Source organism: Gigantopelta aegis, chromosome 3, assembly GCF_016097555.1.
Source record: "Gigantopelta aegis isolate Gae_Host chromosome 3, Gae_host_genome, whole genome shotgun sequence".
Lineage (NCBI taxonomy): Eukaryota > Metazoa > Mollusca > Gastropoda > Neomphalida > Peltospiridae > Gigantopelta > Gigantopelta aegis.
The window spans coordinates 57,924,863-57,944,329 of NC_054701.1; the positions used below are offsets into that span (position 1 = coordinate 57,924,863).

A 19,467-nucleotide genomic window follows, 5' to 3' on the forward strand; every position below is an offset into this window, starting at 1 on the left:
GTAACAGTCAACATACATACAATACATCATACATCAATACATACATACTGTACATACATACATACATACATACATGGTTACTAATCCACTTCCACACCTCCACACAAACACTGTTCCTATTTTTCTGGGTCTGCTTTTTGGTACATGTCACTATTTATAATATAATTAACTGTTGAATTTTTATATTGATGTTGATCATCAATTTTTTTTTTGCAATTAAAATAGTCTGACACCCAATAGCCGATGTATTTTTCGTGCTGGGGTGTCGTTAAACATTAATTAATTAATTCATTCCATTTATAATATATGCACTTGGTGACCGGACGCCCGTTAATAGTATCACAATATTGAACGGCCCAGTTTAAAATAAGAATCATGTCAAGAGTCTGTAATATAAAATAATTTACTGGAGTGAAACATAATGTTACGCCGTTTGCTTTACAAATGCTACAGAATAATTGACGGCTGACTAGTCTATGATAGGAAGCAGAAAACCTCTGAGAAAGGGAAAAAAAAGAGAAAAAAATAGAAGAATAATTTTGCAGCATTGAACGCTGCCGCTTTCATTGCAGTGTGCACAGCATCAGGTTTGTATTTTATTTGTTATGTTTTAATATTTGTTATTGTATATATGGCATAATAATCATAAAGCAAAAATTTGGTTCGCTTATGTTAAACGGAGCGGGATGTAGCTCGCTGGCCAGGTGGTAGAGCGTTCGTCTATAGTCGACGACAGTCACTTTTCGCACCCTTGTTTTGGCTTCGTACACAGTAAATAAAACATATCCAACGGTAATTTTTTGATATGATATATTTGACAAAAGGTACTTTTTATTTCTTTCATCTTTTGAAAATAAATTATAATTTGGTTAATCTACAAACCTGTAACACACTTAGATCACGTTTTTATCAAATGGAATGAAAAAGCAGGTTTTATATCGATAAATAACATGGGAATCCCCATGTCCCAATTGCTTGAAATAATTTTGAAAGTTAGTATTCTGATGTCACCGGTAGATGTCGCTCGAAGCACAACAATGCCTACGTCACGACAAATTTCACAGAGTGCGCACAGACTTGGGGTGCGTTCCTTTCACCTCTCCTGGACATGTTCCATCTGTTCTGTCCTGGTTGTATCCCCTCTCCAGATATCGTAAGACTTAGCAAAATTATTGGTTTTAAGGGTTTGTAACGTTTTGTATTGAGATACTTACTTGTCTGAACTTTATTGTTACTGAAAATGTTCACGAACTGTGAAGAAAAATCTCACAAATGAACAACAAGCAAAAATACCAATGCAAACTTGCTATTGAAATTTTTTTGTTTGCACATTACTAATGCATCTGAATGTGTTTGAAGAAAATCTTGTCATTATTTTTTTTTACCTTTTACGAAATATGGATTTCAAGTGAAATTACGGTAAGATATGCTATATTTATTGTGTACGAACCCAAAACAAGGGTGCGAAAAGTGACTGTCATTGACCTTAGACCTAAGACTCAGCAGTGAAATGAGTTGCAAGCAGTAGATCTGTCGATCGTGTATCATTACCCCACGACTGGTACATCAAGAAAAAAAACCCAAACAAATATTTTATATAACGATGGATTATGGTTAATGATGACAGAAGACCGAAAGGTAATTAAGGAGAAAACCCACCCCCCCCCCCCCCCCCCCCCCCCCACATACATTTAGTCCCATATCATGGCATATGATCGAGTATTGTAAACTCAAGAGTATTCTAAGGTCGAGACTGAGATTTTCATGACATTCACATGCATGATCACGCTTCAATAGTTTTTTTGCCAATATAAACATAAAAAGAGACACCAAGAGGTTAAGAACAAGATTCACAGAAATAATGTGATACAAAGAGGTAGCGTGGGTCCCTGGTGATTCAAGGTACTTAATAATTGTATTAGTATATTTTAAAACTGCTTTGTAATTTTATTATAATTATTAGTTGAAGAAACCTTTTAATTGTTACCTGAACCAACAATGCAGAAAAATCTACATAATTTAGTGATTTCCCTAGAAATTTGGCAAGGCATGGTACTTGGACGAAAACACGTTTGGGGCATTTTCACCATTTTCGGGGCACTTGTATTTCATTAAAAATACACAAAAATTAATTGAAATAAACATTAATGTAATTTATATGTGCTTGCTTTAATAAATTAATGGCAAAAGATATAAGAGGCATATTTTATTAAGCAATAATACCTTTTTGGGTGTTTTATAAAGGCAATTTTAGAATTAATTACTGAAAAAGGCTTGTTTAATCTCAGGGCAGCATGGCGCTGATTAAGGCAAGATGGTGCTAGACTATTGAGGCATGGTGCCACACCATGCTAAAATAAGGTAGGGAAAACACTATAATTGATACAATCAAAAGTGCACACATGCTTATGTACAATTGAACAAAAAAAACAGAACTCTATTGAGTCATGTTATTTACTATTTTCTAGTATAGAAAATGTCATAAAAACAAAGTAGATAAACTAATTTGCATGGTTGAATTTATGTCTTGAAGCAATCAGTGAAAAAGGATCTGTTTTTATAGTTATATTTATTGATATAGCAGTCAACAGATTGCTGTATGGTGTTTAGAATATTGCTTACAACATAAGAAGGGACAAACTTCTTTTCTGTTGTTTTTGTAAATAGCTTTGGTTATTTCTATTTTTTTTTTTTATCTAAATATTCTTTTAATATTTATTCAAATATAAATAATGCTGACTATATATATATATATATTGTAGTAATAGTCATATTTTTAAAGTAAAACTCTATTGATCTACATCCTTAGTTTATGTTTTAAAATTTTAGAGCCCTTATTTGCTTCCATAGAAAAACAATTGATGTGTGCCCTCACATTTGTACTGACGTCATTCACTAGTATGTCAAAATAAACATGTACATGCAGGCGACACTTCGATATATATTTTGGGCATGATCGCCATAAATTAAGAAAACTACAAATGTTTTAATTGGCATACAGGTCATGTGTTTTTGACCTATTTTGGTTCCTGTGTAGAAAAAATAATTTTTAGGGTAAAATGTAACAAAGAATTGGATATACTTAAATTATGTTAGCAACTTGACTGTTTACACATCTTACTGTGAGACTTGGAACGTAAACAAACAGTAGGTGGCATATTACTTTTAAAAAGGTGTAAAATCCCAAATGGCACGACTTAAAGGCACTCAGTCATGGATGGTTGACCTAATTAATGACCCAACAAAGTATTATCTGAAAATATATACATTTAATTTGTACATAAAAGTAATTTATTGAATCATCTACATAACCACCATATCTCACTTATTATTGATATTTTATAAAAATAATTGAATTATGTCAACGGCCCATAATTCAGAGAAAAATAATGGCTATTTGGAAAGCGGAGGTGTGACATATTATTTTGGTGTCATGTGACTGGCATCCCCGAATAATCGCAGTGTTAAAATGATTTACCAAGCTCATGTAACCAGAACGCTTGACTGTTCTTTGCGATGTACGGTAAATAGAAAAAACAACAATGAAAATAAATTATTAAAAATTAATAAAAAACATACTGAATGATAATAAGCTTATACATTAAGGAGTGCATGGAGATTGTATATCAGTCTAGTGGACCCTTTTGTGTACTGTTTCCATAGACATGAATAGCGTAATACTGTCCCTGCAGTACTGAACATTTTATTTTTTAAAATAATAATAATGAAATAAAATAATAATAATAAATAAATAAAAATTACAAATTATCAGCTGCTGAAGTAGATTATCTGAAAGAGAAACCAACTACAGACAGTACACAAACTAACAACAGGGCTTGGACTTAATTTTTCACAGATTGTGATTTTGAAGCTGCTTATGTAAAAAAAATTTAAAAAGTGAATTTTACTGCAAATAAATATGACTAAAATTTATTTTGCTGTATGTAGTCCTATTTCAAATACGCAGAATTATAAGTGGCAGTAAAACTCAAAATATATATATATTGTTTTATACCAGTGATATTGAGACCACTCACGGGTCCCCCTCTTAATTTATCTAAATATTATTATTATTATTAGCCTACTACTACCTTTTTGATGTGGAGGGGGCAGTGTTTTATCTCGGGTTTTTTGGCTATAAAATGCAATATTAATGTGTATGCACATACACAAACGGCAGGCTGAACTTGCCCCTGCGTGTAGAACTGGATTCAACTGGGTTAAGTTATAATTAAGCTAACCTTTGGACAGCAAAACATGTGACAGTACACAGTTTTTTTTTATGTTATGCATTAAACTGAATGATCACTTTGTGAATCAGTCAAAATAATTTGCCACCGTTTAGCAAAAAACGACTGGCTGGTCATAAGCCACATTGGCGAACCGAGCACTATAGAGTTGTGACTGTCAAGACTCCCTCCCCTGCTAAGTGGTACTGTGTACGGTAGCTCCTTACAAAAAACACACTGAAAAAACACCAAAAGACACAATTATTTAGTTTTTTTAAATTATAATAATAATAATACAAAATTGTGAGTTCATGTTCCAACTGTTTATTATTTTATTTCAGCGTATTCGCCGTGTGTGTTTGATGTGTAGGGGCGGGACATAGCCCAGTGGTTAAGTGCTCACGTGATGCGCAGTCAGTTTGGGATTGATCCCCATCAGTGGGTCCATTAGGCTATTTCTCGTTCCAGCCAGTGCATCACGACTGGTATATCAAAGGCTGTAGTATGTACTACCCTGTCTGTGGGATGGTGCATATAAAAGAACCCTTGCTGCTATTCAAAAAGAGTTGCCCATAAAGTTGTGACAGCAGGTTTCCTCCCTCTATGTCTGTGTGATCGTACAATAATGAGATTTAGTATTCCAAATGAATGTAATTTCCATTTATAATCCATATTTAGAGAAATAAATCCATGACTGAGTGACTTTAATAGAGACAATGACTCGACAGGGTGAGAATATATAACCAGAACAAAAAGTTTATATAGTTGTTAACTGTTTTCATAAACTGTTTTTACACTGGAAACATAAAAATGCATTATCAAAAGTACAGAAGTAGACAAAAACAGCTTTCAGTCAAGTGACACATTGGGAGGTACTCTGCAAGGCCACGATTAAGTAATTAAATGGCAGGATTTCTGCCAGAAGGTAAAATGAGTATGGCGCTATATACCCAAATTTGTTTGCAGATTTTTTGTTTTTTTAAGTTAACCTTTTTACAAAATTAATTACTCTTATCATTACTGTATGATTTTCTTAACCCTATAACCCTAAACTTAACCCATTTCTTTCTGGGTGGAGGCACCCAGAAACTCTGTTGACTGTGGTTGCATTCAATTCCATATAAGTGCCATACCCCAAAATTTCTTTCTGGCAGAAACACTGAATGGGTACTACCAGAGTTGGGGGTCTTAACAAATAAACAGCAAAATAAAGCACTGACTGATTACTAGGTAGGCCTAACTCATCGAAAACTATATTCACATATATATAACCGAACAATCGGTTACCAAAGTATATAAAACTCACGTGAACCGATCAACTTCAAGTTACCTAAGATTTTGAAATATTGTCCCCTGTGATATCTTCAATAAAACAACAGCTACATACACATGTATATTAATAATCTGTTACTTTCTTTTATTTTTATGTCCATATTGATAGCAGTTTTGTTATCTTCAAAATACAGTCCACAGATGTTAGATGTTTGCAGAAAACCTACGTTGTTTGCATTATTCAACATTTAATAGTGGTTATTCAGACTAGACATTTCCAGGTGTTAACAGTGATAACACCCCAACACCGTTTTCGCCAGTACATTGAGATGCTGTTATAGCTAAACAAAATTATACCGTTTTCACCAATATATTGAGGTTCCATTAAATACTGTAGATCCTGAAATTAACATGAATGCGATTGACGGTGAGCAGACTAAAATGTGACATGAAATTAATGCGGGTGTCCCCCCTTTGAAATATTACTTTCCTAACAATTCATATCTGTGTACTTTTTGGTTAAGTCAAAGAATAATTCACCCAGTGGTATGCCAACAAAGTTGCAGCGACCGTGCAGTAAAAACAAAGAAAGGGTTAAAATCAGGGCTTCTACATTATGGTAGCCCCACTCCAATGGCTAGTGATTTTCAATGTTGGGCTAGTAAAGAACTACTATTGCCATGCCCAATGCTAGTGAATTTGTTTTGGTCAAATGTTGCAGTTATAAGTCTATTTTGTAAATATGGATACCCTGCCCCACCCCGAGCCCGAAATGTTAGTGATTTTAAGCTCTTTCTCCCTCTTTAGGCGACATATCTGATTATTATTATTATTTAGTAAAATTGTATTAACTTAAAGTAAAGTAGGGCTTTTGAATTTTTCAATTGTCACTAGTAAATTTAAAAAATCACTGCTAGTGGATTTTATAAACATTCTAGAAACCGTGTATAAATATATTAGAATTTTAATCTTTGTTTGTTTTGTTTTAATTTAATAATGTGGGACACATAGACAAAACAGAGAAATAAATGTATTATATTATTAATGCTAATAACACAAACTCACATTTTAGCATTAATATTATGATCATATTAGTTTCAGGATCTACAGTACTTATACCCAAATCGGTTCCGTTTTCCCCAGCGAAAGTGTTCCCTTTTTGTAGTGGTATCGGTTTAGCCTCATTCCACGGAAACAGAGCTGGTCAAAGTTCAATACTTCCTAGAAATGGCTTGTTTATGTTGAAAATATGTTGCCTTTGTGTTTTGAATAGATTCTCCTGTTAAATACTTGCAGGATGTCACTTGAATTTTTAAACTCTTTTTGAAAGAATTGTGAAAAACTTAATATTATATATATATATACATGTATATATATATACTTAGCGATGAAATATATAGATCTAGATACAGAAACCATAAAGTGATATTCAGTGAAAAGTCATATTATAAATGTACTTTATTTGACATATAGAAATCATATTAATTAATTTATATTTTTGAAAACAAATTCATGTTTCAGTTATCTCCCTTGTAAAGTATTACATTTTAATTATTGAGGCCAGTGTTGCCTAGAACTTCATGTTTATGTTTGATGATTACCAAATAAGGCATCTGAATTCTGATCGTATTTGAAAAATAAAAAAATGTAATTTAAACAACTGTACCAATAAAAAATGGATATGAAGTGGAATTACAATAAAATATCTAAAAGAGATCGAATACGAAGCTACATAAAAATTGACATTGAAAAACCCATGAAATAGCCTACAAGAATATTGCAAAATATATTGATTTATCAATCAAGGTTTGGGGTTTGATTTCGTTCACTGTCAACCAGCCCTCTACGTTAATATTTCAATCTAGGAGCCAGCTGGTGCCTAAAGAAAGAAATGTTTTATTTAACGACGCACTCAACCCATTTTATTTACGGTTATATGGCGTCAGACATATGGTCAAGGACCACACAGATTTTGAGAGGAAACCGCTGTCGCCACTACATGGGCTACTCTTTCCGATTAGCAGCAAGGGATCTTTTATTTGCGCTTCCTACAGGCAGGATAGCACAAACCATGGCCTTTGTTGAACCAGTTATGCATCACTGGTCGGTGCAAGTGGTTTACACCTACCCATTGAGCCTTGTGGAGCACTCACTCAGGGTTTGGAGTCGGTATCTGGATTAAAAATCCCATGCCTCGTCTGGGATCCGAACCCTTACCTACCAGCCTGTAGACCGATGGCCTAACCATCTATATACTATATAATATGAAATGTTTTAGTCGCCAAATGAAGAAAAAAAGGGGGATCTTATGCGTTGCAATGTAGAAAACTGCACATGATGTTCATCACTTACCAGACCACAGGGCTTCTAGATTATGGTAGCCCCACTCCCATGGCTAGTGATATTCAGTGTTGGGCTAGTAAATAACTGCTATTGCCATGCCCGACAGCTAGTGAATTTTTTTTTGTCAAATGTTGCATTTACGTCTATTTTATAAACATGAATATCCTGCCCCAACATTAATGTTTTTAAGCTCTGTCTCCCTCTTTAGATGACATTTTGATTATTACTATTATTTTGTAAACTTTTATTGAGTAGGGCTAGTGAATTTTTAATTGTGGCTAGTAAAAAATTTAAATCACTGATCCAATGGCTAGTGGATTTTATAAAAATTCTAGAAGCCCTGCAGACCATGTCTTATTTTGAATAGTACTAACTGGTCATCGTACTCAAACACGACTCCTAAAAGTTGGTTTATTATAAAAATTTGAAACTGTTCACACTTCTTTATTTTGAAAGTGTGCTGTTGTGTTGTATTAAGACATTTGTTGAAGTTTGCCGTAATACCTTAAAAAAATCTCCATTGGTCAAAGCAAAATGGCCTTGTCCTCTAATTTACCAAATATGAGGCATGCCATGTGTTTGTTTATTGCATTAAAAATATATAAATAAATAAAAAATTAAAAAGAACCAACTGAGATGCTGTTCTTTATAAATCACATGATCATTTTATCATTTCTTGATGAAAATTATGCAAAATTGAAAAACATTAATTTAATGCTTTTTATTCTAAAATAAACTTAAGTCTCACAACAGAAAAACTTGTAGCAATTTACGATGATAATATTCATATGTTAAATTTTCACTTTTATTTTGGTCACTTTATGAAAACAGTTTAAATAGTATAAAACCAAAACGGACCATAATTTAATTGCCCCTACCATGCTGTTATGGAAAGATTTGTTTTTCAGATTTTGTTTTTGCAATGCCTCAATATATTGAGCTGAAATTTTGTGTATAGCTTTATCATATTCTGTTACAGATCAAGTTTGACTTTCATGGCATTTTACCCATTATTCACAGTGTTATGGCCTTTGAATATAGGAGATATGAAAAATTGTTTTCCGGACCAATCTTGGCCAGGAAAAGTGAGTTATCACTCTTGCTCTCCTCCACACTCACCTGGAAAGACAGAGCGAGTAAAAATTCTGAGGGACGAGTTAAAAAAATGCAACAATCAGTCCGGCGGACGATCTGGTTTTTTTTTTTACTAACCATAATTTTCCATCGAATCTGCGACAGAGCATCGGCCATGCCAGAATTTAAAACCATTCAAACAGACCGTTGAGAATGATGACGAAATACGTAATACATGTAAAGCATAGACAATTTAGAGGACTTCAGAGTTCCAAATAATCAACTGCGTAAGCACTACAGTCAGGAAACAAGAGTTGGTCAAAGGTCAATACTACTTAGAAATGGATTCTTTACATTCAAATTATATTGCCGGTTATGAATAGATTGGTCTGTTAAATACTTGTGGGATGTCACTTGAATTTTGTAAATCTATATGAATGAAGGAAATGATTTGTCAATCAAATTCTGGCGGATTAGTACAAATTCTGATTCTGACGGGCTAGTAAATTTTAGTTGGTACTAGTCTGGCTGGCTAGTGAAATGTTTTTGATTTCTGCACCCCTGAAAGGTTTAGAAGAGATGCAAATTGATCATCTTGCAACAAAAATGTGTAATACATTTTATTAGTCCCCTAATCATGCCAAGTAATGGTCCAACTGGTTCCGTCTTCATCCATCTGTCCTACACATGTAGTTTTCTGGATGTTTTTATTTCCACAATACTTTGAGATATCGAGGTGAATTTTTTTTTGTATAGCTTTATCGATCTTGCACTTTTACAGATCAAATTAAGACTTTCATGGTGATTTATCCAATTTTCACAGTTACATTAAATATGGCCTGTGAACTAGAGGGATGAAAATTAGATTTCTGGTATTTTCTTTTTGTAATGCCTTAAGATACTGAGATGACATTTGATATATAGCTTTATCACATACTGTTGCAGATCAGGTTTAACTTCCATGGCGATATATTCATTTTTCACAGAGTTATGGCCCTTAAATTTAGGAGATATGAAAAGTTGTTCGGCCCAGTAGGGGAGATGTATTACTTTAGTGGTACTTTCAGAATGCTTGTTTAAAATCACAGGTAATTGCTCATCTGACGCCGTTTCAGGATAGTCACCTTCACCGTGCCTTGATTTTGCTCAATGGCGAAGACCGATAAATCAAATCTTTCTTGGCTCTAAAATATGATGAAATATGTTAGTGTCCATGGTAGTAATCTCATTAGCTCTAGCACATGTTCACCCAGGAGTATGCAAGTGAATTTTGTTTGCTCTGGAGCAATGTTTACTATCTCCATCAATTCATATTATCATAACCGGCCTTGGTGGCGTAGTGGTTAGGCCATCAGTCTACAGGCTGGTAGGTACTGGGTTCGGATCCCAGTCGAGGCATGGGATTTTTAATCCAGATACCGACTCCAAACCCTGAATGAGTGCTCCGCAAGGCTCAATGGGTAGGTGTAAACCACTTGCACTGACCAGTGATCCATAACTGGTTCAATTACAAAGGCCATGGTTTGTGCTATCCTGCCTGTGGGAAGTGCAAATAAAAGATCCCTTGCTGCTAATCAAAAAGAGTAGCCTATGTAGTGGCGACAGCGGGTTTCCTCTCAAAATCTGTGTGGTCCTTAACCATATGTCTGACGCCATATAACCGTAAATAAAATGTGTTGAGTGCGTCGTTAAATAAAACATTTCTTTTATATGAAAAAAGACACTGTCAAACCTGTAATAAAAACCACACAGGACACCCAATATATATTTTGGTACTGGGATATCATTAAAATATTAATTTTATTATTCAATAAAATCGTCTTTACGAACAGGCTGTTTTTACATACAATGCACAATTGTGAAGTGAAACATTAAAGTGAAGTAATTAAGCATTTCCTTCCTTCCTTCCTTGTGTACAATGTACATACATGTACAGTGTATTTCAAGCACTCTTTTCAGACAAACATTGTTATGCATATATTTTTTAAAGTGAAATTGGACAACAAATTTAACAGCTTTAAAGGGACACACCCTAGTTACGGCTAGTTGTTAACCATTGCGTCATTGTTTTTCGCTATTAAACCCATTTTTTCACAAATAAAATTGCACTTTACTTACCGTTTATTATTTAGAATATACATTTCCTTTCACCTGAAGTATTTTTTGGTAATCCTGGTGTTTGTAATACATAAAATGCATTTTTCGTATTTCTGAAAAACGGACGCACATTTGAGAAAAAACCGTTGAGCAGACAAGGTCTAATCTATTTTTAGACGGGATATTTCCATTTCAATGTCACAGACGTTGGTATACCACGTGACCGTTATCATTTTGGTTCAGTTTATTTTCTCATGCACGGTTCGCACAATCAATATCTGATTTGTTGTTGTTCATTTGTGAGATTTTTCTTCACAGTTCGTGAACATTTTCAGTAACAATAAAGTTCAGACAAGTAAGTATCTCAATACAAAACGTTACAAACCCTTAAAACCAATAATGTTGCTAAGTCCTACGATATCTGGAGAGGGGATACAACCAGGACAGAACAGTTGGAACATGTCCAGGAGAGGTGAAACGAACGCACCCCAAGTCTGTGAAATTTGTCGTGACGTAGGCATTGTAGGCATTGTTGTGCTTTGAGCGACATCTACCTGTGACATCAGAATACAAACTTTCAAAATTATTTCAAGCAATTGGGACATGGGGATTCCCATGGTATTTATCGATATAAAACCTGCTTTTTCACTCCATTTGATAAAAACGTGATCTAAGTGTGTTACAGGTTTGTAGATTAACCAAATTATAATTTATTTTCGCTGGATGGAACTAGGGTGTGCGGATTTTAAACTGAACAACACTATTCAATTAAAAAAGAAATCTCTGTTCAAAATCTCTGTTCAGCCTGTACTATAGTGGTACATGTATATATATATATAATGCATATAAGTTATAAAAATGCATTTTATAGACATGTAAATATATGTAAATTTATTTATAATGTATGGGCAAGTCTCAATGTGGACAAATTCTTTTTTCAATATAGATTTACATGTAGTTACATTGAGCATATGAGTATATGTGACACACCAAGAGTCTAAGACTGTGATGATAATAGTAAAAGATTGTAGGCATTTAATTTTCACAAAGTGCCATCATTAATCTTAACACATTTCCTGGAAAGACTCCGTTGCTAGGTGCCAGAAATCAATACAGAGCTAACTGCTCTCACAGAAACATCTTTCCGATTAGGCATAGCTCAAACATGCTTCAAGTGTACTTAAATTATACTGATCTCTGCAAATATACATTTGTTATTACACCAATCTGCATACCGACTACATTGTCAATGAACATTTTACATTCCCAACATTTAAAAAGACTAAACATGATGTCAAAATATATCATGTTACATCTATTGTTATGGCGCTAACATAATATTTTGTTTTGAAATATCTTTCAAACTACAAATATATGAAGCAGGATAATCCAGGATCGTGAGGTACATGTAAGAAGTCGTAGAAAAGAAAGAAAAAAAGGGGGGGGGGGGGGGGGGGGGAGAATAAAAAAGAGAGAAGGTTTATTTTTCCCTTTCCCTCTTCCCAAACAAATGTGAAACAGTTATTATCAGACCTTGTGTTTTAAGGCAAGTGATTGCTTGCACTAGCTGCCATCACTCGCCTAAAATTAAGTTTAGGCAAATTACCAATTACTTGCTTAGCCAAAGATAATGAACACCTACAGAAATGTGTTCACCATCTGTTTGCCTCAAAATTGTAATAAAGTATCAACCCTACTCCAATTTTCAACTTATTTAAGAAATTAGCCCCTACATGTAGTTTACCTGTAAACTGATCTTCACATCTCATTACCTACCGAGAGGCAGACATGCATCCTGTAAGAAATATTTCTATTGGCCTAGGGTTCTATTAGCCTAAGAAAGTAACTAATCGCCATAAACAATTACTACATTTACATGTAATTCACTCATTATTAGTGCATCCTAAGATAATAAAATCAATCTTTTATTTTAGTTTATTTTGTGGGGAGGCAGGCCTAGCTCTGCTTTAGCAGAAAATTTCGCCAAATTATCTATTAAACTTACAGAAACCCAGTTATTTTTAACAGAATATCAATTAATACTGGAAATTATTTCATCAAATTAAAATAAAATGTAGCGATTGTTATTAAAATTCACACTTGGCGAATGTGGAGAGTGCCAGAGCTAGCCCTGAAGGGAGGGCAAATTCTGTTACCAGTTTTGGCACATTTCCATTTTTCATCAAACATTTCCATCAATAAGAAATTATGCCCAAAGTTTAACCAAATTTTAATGTACATTTCATCATCAAATGAATGTGTCATGTGAATTAGATATATACAATAATTTGTGATCAGAAAAACAGTATTTAAAATATTGTAATGGACTACTGAAAATGAATTGATTCAACACTAAAATCAAATGAGTGCTAACTAGTGTATCTTTAAATGAAATTAAAATCACTGCATGTTCATCATGTAACAGAAATCAAACACATTAAGAAAATGGAGACTAGCATGTATATATATACAGAAGATAATTGGTTACCGTCTTAAGATATCAGCTTTATTCTGCTACGTTATCTTAGCGCTATGATACCATAAAACCATCGTAGGCTATAACATCACTCTGACACATGCCAGAGTGGTGTCATAGCCTACTATGGTTTTACAGTATCGTGGCACAAAGATAACTTTAAAAATATGGGCCCTGCATGGTTTACATTATCTGCAGTACATATGCAACCCCTGCAATTACCCATGGCAATAACTGGTGGAATTGCATAAATTTCTATTTTTAATTACCTTTATTGTCTGTGGACTACATGTATATTTTATTTGTTTTTCCATTGCCTTTTTTGCTGTAGACATTTTCTTATTTACAAGAGTTGTACAATGACACATTCTGTTCTGTCACAATATGGTCAGTTATTAACTGTTATAAAGTTGTACTTACGAACTTCACGGAAAACAGGTAACAGGCTTACAAAGTTAACAATTGCTACACATGTATATACATTGTATACCCTGGCTATTTTTGACCCTGCATGACTTTCAAATTCTGCACTGAGAAATACACCATGTCTGATAGGAAGTTAAAGACGTCCAATTTGGGTACAAGAGAAATGTTTCCTGTTCCAGACTGATGACCCAATAACTGACCATTTATAGCTGTGACTGGTTACAAATGACATTTCACTCTAGACTGTATACAGAGAATGACAGAGTATCGGTAATGATAATCTGATGGAGATATTAAACACGGCTCCAGGGAAAACAACAATACTCGTGGTTAAACATGTACATGGGCATGTGCTAGCTCTAGGGAATGAGCTTACTACCATTTAAATTTATTTTCTTTAATGACACCACTAGAGCACATTGATTTATTAATCATCGGCTATTGGATGTCAAACATTGGGTAATTTTGACATATCGTCTTAGAGAGGAAACCTAAGTACATTTTTCCATTAGTAGCAAGGTATCTTTTATATGCACCATCCCACAAACAGGGTAGCACATACCACGACCTTTAATATACCAGTTGTGGTGCACTGGTTGGAACATGAAATAGTTCAATGGGGCTACCGACTGGGGTCGATCCTATAGACCGACTGGAGTAACACAGAATATCGGTAATGATAATATGAAAGAAAGAAAGAAATGTTTTATTTAACGATGCACTCAACACATTTTATTTACGGTTATATGGCGTCAGACACATGGTTAAGGACCACACAGATTTTTAGAGGAAACCCACTGTTGCCACTACATGGGCTACTTTTTCTTCTTTTTTTCCATTTATTTATTATTGTTATTTTAAAATTTGTAAATGGGCCAGAGTGATCATAGTTGCATATTTTGATGGTGGCCAAATGTCTTAACTGGCCATTATTTCCTAACATGTCAAAAAAATTTAATATATTATATTACAGAATGTGACAAACTCGTCATCTTGGTCAGTTGGAGCTTTAAGAAATAAAACCTTTTACTGATGTTTTAAGGTCACCAAGATGGAATGAATATGGAAACCGTTACCTCAAATTAATGTTTGCATTTAGAGAAAATCATGGCTGTTTTATATATGCGGCACTTGAAGTCTCACTGGATTGGCGTTTACCTTGCTACATGTAAACACAAACAGTGTCCTTAATTATTTCACTTTAATGTTTCACTTCACAATTGTGCATTGTATATAAAAACAGCCTGTTCGTAAAGACGATTTTATTGAATAATAAAAGTAATATTTTAATGATATCCCAGTACCAAAATATATATTGGGTGTCCTGTGTGGTTTTTATTACAAGTTTGACAGTGTCTTTTTTCATATAAAAGAAATGTTTTATTTAACGACGCACTCAACACATTTTATTTACGGTTATATGGTGTCAGACATATGGTTAAGGACCACACAGATTTTGAGAGAAAACCTGCTGTCGCCACTACATGGGCTACTCTTTTCGATTAGCAGCAAGGGATCTTTTATTTGCACTTCCCACAGGCAGGATAGCACAAACCATGGCCATTGTTGAACCAGTTATGGATCACTGGTCGGTGCAAGTGGTTTACACCTACCCATTGAGCCTTGTGGAGGCCGTTTTTTTCATATAAAGTCACATACTTACAAGGACAGTATGTTACAGGTTTAAACTTTAATCCAAAGGCTGCTAGTAATCTGATCAGCTTTTACATGATCTGTATGTTTACCAGTATTACATTGATTCCTTTGACTCTACTACATAAAGTTTGTTTTGTTTAACGACACCACTAGAGTATATTGATTTATTAATCATCGGCTATTGGATGTCAAACATTTAGTAATTATAACATATAGTCGTAGAGAGAAAGCCTAGTTGCTACATTTTCCCATTAATACCAGTGGATCTTTTATATGCACCATCCCACAGACAGGATAGCACACACCTCAGCCTTTGATGTACCAGTCATGGTGCACTGGCTGGAGTGAGAAATAGTCCAATGGGCCCACTGATGGGGATCAATCCCAAACTGCCCGTGCATCAAGAGAGCACTGGGCTTAAAATTACTGCCGATAAGTAATAGATAGTCACCATCATAGTGTATGCCTCGAACAACAATACAATAATGTAAAGACTGTAATTCTATTAGCAGGACTGTACAGTGTATAAATCATGCATATGTGTCATTGAGTGTGTTCATTAAGTTAGTAGGCTTCAGATGACAGGGTCTGGTGGCTACTCTGGCTGTGATTTTCACACCTACTAATACAGTTATACACCATCTTTTAGCTCACTGTTCAGGTTGGACTATACCAATTCAAATCCCATAGGCGACCATGTTAACGTTTGTGTTTAAAAACACTATATGCAATATATCAACCAAACTATGACCCATAAATATCAGTACTACAACCCCTACCTCAAAGTATTAACTGCAGAAAATGGTACCTTTCATGGCTCATTTTCGGTATAACCAGATGTTTTTACAACACCCCTAGTTTTGCACAAAATTTTAGTACTTTTTTTTTTACATTTACCCCATACATGTTCCAAGCACAAGGCTACTTGACACAGTGGTACTAGATGAATTAAAATTGTATACATTTTTAGCCCAGATGAAACTAATTTTTTTTTACAACCAACACACTCACATTTATAACCAATCACAGGACTTGTGGTGTTAACTTCTCTATAAAAATTTCGGTGCACCTCGAACTTCGACCCAGCCGGAAATTAATTGGTATAGTGCTACCTTCAGGGAATACATATGACTGCCTGCCTTTTCTCAGGCAGCCTCTAAAAGCCCTGAGGTAGTGAACATACTGTGTATCACAGATAGGAATCGTGTCTGGTGTGATGATTTGTTGTATCTGCAGGGATCAGTTTTCATTTTTATCAACAACTTGGACATTTAAAATATTTTTAGAAATGCAATTATATACCCATTTAATACATGTACCATACATATGTGATAAAAGTCTGCTATGCAGATTTATGTTTTCCCCAGTCAGGGTTTCTGCCACAGGTTAAAACGGGTATGGTGCCGTACCCAAATGTTGTTGCAGATCTTATTTTTTTAAGTAAACCTTTTGACAAAACTAATGACTCTTTATCATTACTGTATGATTTTCATAACCCTAACCATAACCCTAAACATAATCCATTTTCTTTCTGGGGGACAACACGTGCATGTGCCAGCACACACATTGTAAATATTCAATTCCATGGCGCATGCATACCCAACAATTTATTTCTGGCAAAAACTGCCAGTTCTCAGATTTGTCATGGCTACTTATGATTGTCTTATTTTTATACGTGTATTGCAATTTGAACACATGTAGTTTTCGAATTAAAAAGTTCTCTAAATGATTGGTATTAACCTTTGGACAGAAAGATCATAATTAATAATGACATACTATTTCAGTGATTTAAGATTACATGCACATGTTGCTGTATTAATTACACACAGTGTATGCTTTGATTTTAAGTAATAGATTAAGATTGCAGACCTGTAGAAGCTGCATATATATCAGGAGGGGGTACAATCTAGTGTGGATGTGGGGGGGGGGGGGGGGGGGGGGGGGGGGGAGAGACATATTTTAATTTTTTTTATAGTTGTATAGAGTAGGACAAAAAACACTACACTAGTGTCCCTCCCCCAACCCCCACACAAACACTACCTACAGGCCTGAATTGTACAGTATTACATGCATGCCGTCATTAAAAGAAAACTTCAAAAACTCCAACTTCGAACACTCGATAAACTTGATCTCTCGACCTACATGTACATGTAATTCTTTGGTCCCATCATAAAGATTGAATAGGTTATGCACCTCTAAAACTCGAAGCATGGTGATTGATCACACTGTCATTGCCGATAATATTTTAAGAGGAATGAATTGTCAGTTAGGTCAATCAGATGACGTGCGCCTGTTTCGGGTAGTCTGGGCAGTCGAGGATTACGGTGATAATTAATAGAATAATAGATCACCTGCTAAGCGGAACGAACTGATCCCGTGTTTGGTTGTCGGTGGTCGTGCATGGCGGAGAGCCTCAGTACGTGACACATAATTACAGACACAGTCTAGTTAGCTGTATCCACATTGAACATTTATTTGATATAAGCACATTAATTCCTGACATTTTACCCGACAGTCTTTTGTGGGCATACATACATGCATACATAGTCCGGTTAAAGAGCAAAGACCATTTGTAATAATTGTTAGTGCTATTTCTTTTATTTTTTGTTCTGTTTTTTTATATAAATGTTGGTTCCTGATTTGAATTATTGATTTTTAATAATTTTTCTTGTTTAAAATAATTAAAGATGATTTTGTGAGAAAAAACCCCATATGTACTGACTGTTATTCGGCATTCAGTTTTTTTATTTGTTAGTTATGTTCTGCCATGTGTTGACATCTGCAAAATACATCAACATTCATTATATCATTTAAGACATTTACTTCTGTTTCAACTTTGAACTCACTGAAACTCAAACTATTTCCTCATTCCCTTCAAGATCGAGTTGTCGAAGTTTGACTGTGTGTGTGTGTATATATATATATATATATATATGTATGTATGTATGTATGTATGTATGTATGTATATACATATATATATATATATATATATATATATATATGTATATATACATCCACACACATGTATATACATGCATATATATTTACTTTCTACACACTTCATTGGTTACCATGATAACAAAATTTGACAAGAAGAATGTTTTGTTATCGATGTAGACACCGCCGCCTTAGATCTTGTATAAACAGGAATCTGTGGCCACCTTCATAGATAGTTCCACATCAATCATTTGCTGAAATGCTTTTGCTGTCAGCTAGTCTGAGGAGAGAAAATTAATCAATAAGAGCAATTAATGTACATCTACAGTATAGCACAGCAACTTTCACACTTAGAAAATGGACATGGCATTTTTATTGCAGCCATCAATACAGAACGGGCATGCATCAGTGCTGGGCAGATTGGAAGCCAGTGTTCTCGGCCATGGATACAGCTCGCCTAATGTGATTATGGATAAATGCCCCTTTCTCAGACCTATATCCAATATTTTTTTTTCACTGAAAAATCAATAAAATTTATGGCATCCTACAGTACTACATGCAGTTGCTGGCTAAGGGGTAATAAGGGACAATCTGTATTGATTATTTTAAATGTCACGATATGCTAATAAGTCTGTTAACAATTTATTGAGCTTAAATCTTCCTTTTTGTATCCATTTCTGTTGCTGACTGTTCTGCAGTATGGAAGACGTGTAGAAGAAAATAAAATCTGATCGGTGTGTTTTCATGTATTTGGCTTTTACCTACTGGTGAATATCTGGATGGAGCTGTTGGTTCTTCTTCAGTTTGTTTATGTCTTATATGACGTATCTTGGTGTTTAAGACAAGTGGGTTGAGTTTGAGTACAAGATGTTAATGATTGCAGCATAATTGTGCTGTACTTGTACCTACAAATAGAATTGGTTATTGTCTATGCTGATCTGCTTACTGGAAGTTGG

At 34.5% G+C, this 19,467-nt stretch overlaps 1 protein-coding gene across 1 annotated transcript in view; it reads left to right on the forward strand.

Moving 5' to 3' along the window:
• The first annotated feature begins 490 nt into the window (after positions 1 to 490).
• Positions 491 to 19,467, forward strand: part of LOC121368313 (protein retinal degeneration B-like) — a 70,368-nt gene continuing 51,391 nt past the window's right edge. Inside the window, exon 1 of the mRNA XM_041492993.1 lies at positions 491 to 587. The gene's annotated coding sequence lies outside the window, so the exon portion shown is untranslated. The remainder of the gene's footprint in view (positions 588 to 19,467) is intronic.